Genomic DNA, 7,293 nt, shown 5'->3' with positions numbered 1-7,293 from the left:
AATCGGCATAGGCGGGATCTCCACATGCATCGACTAGTTTCGCCGTATAGGCTTCTTCAGGATGGTGAAAAAGCCTATACGGCGAAACTAGTCGATGCATGTGGAGATCCCGCCTATGCCGATTGCGCAACACGGCATTTACGGGTAAGTCTGTCGGCAGACCCCTTGTGCCCTGGGAACAGGTATTTTCTCCAAATCGCTCTAACAAGCGTATAAAACTCTGAACGAAATTACTCCTTTACACCCACTTGGCCAGTGCACCAGGACTATATATGTTTGTCCTGTGACCCCCTGTCCTTTTGTGTGTGTATACCGGTAGTAGCAGTCAGTAGAATTATTTTTAATATCATTATTATTTTTTATTGAGCTGTATATAGTGTATTTTTAACAATACAGTATTTAAACTTATCCTTTTATATTGTTAAAACTTGTTGTAATAAAAGTTACTTCTATTTTTTATCATAACCAATGTGTATGTATATTATTTGAATATTGTTAGTAAAGCGCAGGGTGTACATCCCCATTTGCCTATAAATATATATATGTGTCTATTTAACACAAATGATATATTTGCACGATAGTAGATATAAATATTAATAATAAAGGTAACAACATCATACCAATAACAAACTGGTGGTTAAACTAATCACAATTTGGGAGTGTTCCTTGGGCGCTTTAGATGTTTTATAATTTTTTTCTCATTCAGGATGATATTACCCAAAAAGCAAAGAAAGGAAAAATGCAATAGTGTGATACCGCAAAAGAACATCGGAGATGTCACTCAAACGGGAGATAAGAGACCATCATGGTGCAGTAAAATTTATTAAAAGGCAAAATAAAACTTTTTTACAGGAAAGGTAGATTACAATGGACTCTCACCATAAACATATGTCTACAAAGTCTGTAGACAAGAAGCGCAAGATGTAACATACATGCAGGCGTCCCCAGAAATGTATGGAAGCTGGTGAATGGTTCAAGTCCTCTGCAAAACCTGCACCATGATGGTCTCTTATCTCCCATTTGAGTGACATCTCTGGTGAAGTAGAGTAAAGCAGTTTGCTGGAAGGAGTGATCTCCCCCATTTCACGCATTTGTCTACCTACCTGTAGCCATATATTTCTGGTACGAATTATAACAATTTAATGTTCAAAAGAGTGCATGTATAAAGGAAGTTTTTTTGCGGTATCACACTATTGCATTTTTCCTTTCTTTGCTTTTTTGGGTAACATCATCCTGAATGAGAAAAAATTATAAAACATCTAAAGCGCCCAAGGAACACTCCCAAATTGTGATCGGCATTGTATATATTTATGAAGCGGTTCTTCATATTGGAAGTAGTACCTTAGGCTGTCTTTTAGCGCATGATATATTGATTTAATACCTGTTTTTCCATGGTGGTTAAACTAGTTAGCATAACCTAATTCCAACCATAAAATGTAATCAGCATTATAGTTTAGATTACAAATGTAAGAGAGAGAGGAGATGCCTGAATATTCATTAAGTCTCTTAGGAGTCACGGTCCCAAGGCATGCTATCCATCTTGCCTCGCATTGTAAATAGTGTATATACAACGAAAGAAAGAAGCAGCACTCTGTCCAATTTTAGGAAAGAAACCGTGTATTCACCCACAGCAATGTTTCAATGCTAGTGGCACATTGTCATCAGGAGCCTGATGAAAATGCGCCGTTAGCATTGAAACATCGCTGTGGGTGAATACGCTGTTTCTTCGCTAAAATTGGACGGAGTGCTGCTTCTTTCTTTCGTTATATACTCCGGTATATAAATGAAGGGGATAGTCCGTATTCCTTCCCACATAGTTTAGGGAGTTTGTGGAAGTAAACGTCCCAGAATGTCCACTGTCAGTTTTTTTTCTTTTCAACTCAGTGGAAAAGCACTTCGGAGTAATTATCCCCGGCTGCTCCGTTCTCCGCCCCTCCAGACACCTGATCCAGCAAGTACGATATCTAACAAACAACAAATAGAGCGGGCGCCCTGTGGTGCAAGTAATGTTTTAAAAGGAACTTTTATTCACTCTCATAAAATACGGCAGAAATGGATAACATTACCAAGGTTGGCGGCTCCAAACACCTCAAGTAAAAGCATAGACGGCCAACGCACAGCACCTGGCAAGTAGAAGCAGGTTACAGCTCACTTCACAAGACTCCGGTTTAACTGACGCTAGGCCACGGCCCAACGCGTTTCGTCATCGGACTTTGTCAGAGGGCTGGCCTAGCGTCAATCAGTATCCTCTATTTATTCCTATACTGTGGAATATTTTAACCACTACCCTGTCAATTTAACAGTACATAAAAAATACATATATAATGCCCCTATTTAGCGTAATACAATTACATATTGTTACAATCCCAATATGTATGGCTGTGTACCCCCGAAACGTCGGTCTTATTTTGCACCCATGTTTTGGGATGAAACCCGTTTATGCACTTTTATGAAGTCTCCGAGTGCTACTGTTTCATGGATCCACTTATCAATATGTACTGAGGGCACCAGAGCATAGCTGCTACGGCAAGAGAGAGTGCCATTCCGCCCCAAACTAACTATATATATATATATATATATATATATATATATTATATACTGTATATATAAAAGCAATGATAGGAGGCCAGCACATCCAAAATAAATCAAGATTTATTTATTTTTATATTTAAAAAAAAAAAAAAAAAAAAGTAAATTCAATAAGAATTGAATGGGCAAACCATGGGGGAAAAAAATAAACATTTGAATGTACAATCCATTGAATGCAAAGGCAATGTTACCATGACAAAAAAGGTCATCCAGCATAAATCAGCATTGTAGTTCACTGTTAGGTCACTTATGCCCGACAGCTGTTTCAATCATAAGCAGTGCTCACATCTGGGCTCCCAGCACAAGAATCATTGTGCTGGGAGCCTAGATGTGAGCACTGCTTATTATTTACCTTTGTGTGTCAAGCTTTTTTACCAAGTCTACTGGTGTAGAGGATTCCTGATCCACCTTTTGTTTATACGTAAACTCATTCCTTATACTTCTGCCCACTGATGTACTACTAATTGGACCATACTAATTAAGAATTCCCAACTAAGCTAGTTGGATCTTGCTTACACAAATTTACAAAGAAATTGACTACTAATTGTTGTCTTGTCAATTGAATGGTTCTGTATTATCAATCCTGATGAAGTCATCATTGCCGAAAAGCATTGGGTTCCACTATCTTATTGATGTACGTACTGCTGTCTTCTCACAGCTACTTTGCAACAAATGTGTTTTATGATTTGATGTTAATATTATTTGTTATTAGTGCCCTCTGTATATATATTATAATTTTTTTGCAAAAGGTCCTGCACTCACTGCAAAAGCTGTAGCGCATCCGTTGCCTCAGTTCTCTGGCACAGGAAAATATATAAACAGTAGAATGAGGCACTCAGGACATAACCAACTTATAATAGCTGCAACAAATAAAACCCAACAAGGATTTTGTATATCGACGTTTTGGACAATTAAGCCCTTTATCAAGACATAAAGCAACATGTAACATACCCCTCTGTGCCTCATCCCCTCCTCGCGCTCGCACCGGGAGCCGGATGACGCCACGAGTGCGCTGTAGCACCGACGAGTCCGTTCCCCACGGTGGGTTGTTGGAGTAGTGCATCCCGTCACCTAGGTGATTAAAATAAACAATTCGATATAAGGTCCCATTTCTTGTCAAATCAATTTCCACTCTCTTCAATATTATGTAGAGTGGAGAGTGTCTCTAAGTTAAGATTCGGAGCAGTTGTTTGCACAATGCGTCAAGCCTGGGGGCAGAACAAACTATCCAATTAGTAAGTATACATTTTTTGCCTAGGGTAAGAATTACAAACAATAAAGGCAAAATATGTTTTGGTCTCTAGGAATGCCCCATGTAGAAAAATGTAGGCCCAGCATAGCTAGAGGGTCCAATTCCAGCTCTAGCTTAAAGGTAAAATTTATGAACCACAAAGTTTTCTCCCAAAACCTTTCAATCTTGGGGCAAGACCAAAACCCATACATAAATAAAGCATTAGATGCGCCACATTTCAGACATTTGGAAGAGGCATCAGGGACCATGTGAGATCTCTGACCAGGTGAAATATAAGCCCGGTGTAGAAACTTCACATGAGTTTTATGAAATCGTGCTGATTGAAGAGATTTGAGAATCAGGGGGAGATCATTTTGCAGAATCTTTACTGACATGAGTTTCATTAAATCTACCTCCCAGGCTGACACGCCATGCAACCAAAGTTTGGTAGGATGGAGTGGGAGAAAATCCCAATAAAGACTATAAATAAAGATTCTATACAGAGAGAGAGAAACAATAGCCGTTAGTGAGTTAAGGGGCCCAGATGCAGTGTGAGTTCATAATGTAGCGGTAATGATTGAACATAGTGACGCAATTGTAAATACATAACAATAAAATCAGTTTTTTTGAAAACTTCAACTTATCAATTAATGTTGCGATGGAAAAGACAGAGCCTCCAGAATCAAACACATCTTTTAAAATAATGGGTTGGATTTAGCTACTGCTAGTAACAAAGTCTGATGGGTATGTAATAAAGCAGCTACAGTATAGGGCTGAAGCCTAATTTGTTTGAAAAGTTTGAATATGAAGAGCGTGAGAGCAGCTGTTATGCAGGGTATGTACCAGCCTACCATTGCAGGCCCCTGGCTGTTCTGTTTGCCTCCTGCGAACTAGGCTTCACCAATAACAGCCATGTTCGAAGGGGTAGATTAGTTCCACCCCAACCCCGGAGCAGCCCGGTCTTACAGGTGACACGGCTGCTACAGGAGGCAGGGATACCACAAAGGTACCTGGCTGTAGTACACACTCCTACGGTACCAAAAACAACAGCAACAATGCAGAAAGGTGACACAATATAACCCCAAATACCAGGTGTAATAATACACAAAATGGAACTGTGGCTAAGAATACCAAAAGAACAGCAATGCAACAATGCACAAGATGATACCGGAAAGGATAATAAATGCATACAACCCCTGACTTATCTGGGTGATGGAAATCCAAAGAAAGCACAGAGGGCGAGTAAGCTGACAGGCTGGAGCAGGAACCTGGAACAAGCTGACTGAGGCACAGCACATGGAAGGCACACAGAAGGGAGGATACAGGAGCATGGGAACCAGAAACACTCAAACATAACCACTGGGGACTGCAGAACTATATTTGGCATCTGTTCCCAGCAGACGCCGGCTATTTATTCAAAAGTACCACCCGCCGGCTGGTGACGTCAGCCGCATGCCCCGGAAGTCGCCGGGCGGAAGTTCGGGACGTTGCTTGTCAATGTCCCCACAGCCTAATACACAGTGGGGCAACGATTGCTGTCCGCCACCAGCCCCAGTCCTCCCGGCCACTGCAGCAGACAGAGCAGTGCCAGGAAGGGACGGGAAGGGACGGGCAGCGGCGGAAGCTAACAGCAGCCAATCCCATATGTAATGGAAAGCAATAGCTTGACGAGGCTTTTTCCTTGCCCATAATTTTCTTTTTTTAAAAAGGCGCTCACAGTAAGTTATATCAGAGATTTTCGGATACAATGGGAGCATTTGGATAATATACCACAATTTGGGGAATATTATACTCTTCTCTAAAGAGATTTTTCTGAGCACTGGAGAGAGTTCACAGGATAAATATCTCAGACATTAGAAGGTATAAGAATACCTAAATATTTTAAAGAGGTAGTAATTTTGAATGTAGAAAGAGTGGAAGAAGAGGTAGAGGAAATGAAAGAGGACACTGCAGCATTCAGGGGGAGGACTTCAGATTTGTCAGCATTGATTTTGTAACCCACAAAAGAGCCAAATAAATTGATAAATTGAGCAGTATGGAAAGTAATGGTTCCGAGAAAAACATGTCATCTGCAAAAAGTGCTATTTTCAAAGTATGAGATGCAACTGCAATGCCGTATAACCAGATAGATCCCTCAAAGCAATAGCCAAAGGTTCAATAGCTAGCACAAAGAGGAGGGAGGAAAGAGGACAAACCTGTCTAGTTCGTTGAGAAAGGGCAATAGGAGGGGAGAGGTATTCATTACATATATTTCTTGAGCTAGAGCAGGCATGTCCAACCTGCGGCCCTCCAGCTGTTGTAAAACTTCACATCTTAGCATGCCTTGCCATAGTATTGCTATAAGGGAATGCTAAAACTATTGCAAGGCATGCTGGGATGTGTAGTTTCACAACAGCTGGAGGGCCGCAGGTTGGACATGCTTGAGCTACAGCCTGTATATAAAGTACAGAGTAAAAGAATTAAACTGGAGGGGAAATTTAACTTTAAAAGTGTGAGAAAAAGATGGTCCCATGATATCAGATCAAAATCTTTCTCTGCATCTAGGGTGAATAGAAAGCAAGCTGATACATATAGCTGAACTTAACCAATGTGCAACAGAAATGATCTTACGGATGTTGGAAGTGGAATGTTGACCAATAATGAAACCAGTCTGGTCCGTATGGATTATGGATGGGAGGAGATGTATGACTCGATTAGACAAAATGGAAGTAAACAATTTATAGTCCACATTTAAAAGTGAGAGGGGTCTATAGGAACCAGATACAGTAGATGTGGATCTCGACTGGGTTTAGGAAGTAAGCCAATGACAGCATCATTAAAATACTTTGGAATAGAATAAGATTCTATAATAGTGTTAAACATTGTAGTGAGATATGGTAATAATCTAGGGAGGAGAATTTTATAAAATTCACCAGAAAATCCATCCGGACCAGGGGACTTCAGTGGTTTTAAATGTTATATTCTACTTCTTGTGGGTCAATAGGCTTGCTCAACGGAGTCAATGAGTCCTGATCAAGTGATGGGACAGTAACCAGATCCAAAAACAGGATTCTGACTCAACATCACGTGTGGGCTGGTTCTAAATGTCTTTGTAAAAATTAGATAGTAAATCAGCGATGTCCGAGCCAGACACTGCCACAAAACCATCAGAGCATTGTATATTTTGAATAAGAAAGAAAAAGGACAATGTTTTCAATAAGCTCGACAATAGATAAACCGTTTTATTTCCAAATGGGTAAAAATGATGGTCTCTATAAAAAGAGTGTTTGTTTCTCATAGCCTTGAGCAAGTTATCAAAGTCAGTTTTAGCAGCATTATAGGAAAGTTTAGTGGAAGGTGAGGTGGAATGCTTATATTGTTAATAGATCATGGTCAGATTGCTTTGGAGGGATGTATACTTGGATACAAACTCCTTTTTTCTTTGAAAGACGTATTGAATAACACGACCCCTGAGTACTGCATTAAAAGATTGC

The sequence above is a fragment of the Crinia signifera genome, chromosome 6, assembly GCF_055691185.1.
Source record: "Crinia signifera chromosome 6, ASM5569118v1, whole genome shotgun sequence".
Taxonomy (NCBI): domain Eukaryota; kingdom Metazoa; phylum Chordata; class Amphibia; order Anura; family Myobatrachidae; genus Crinia; species Crinia signifera.
Note: the sequence above shows the minus strand (reverse complement) of the source record.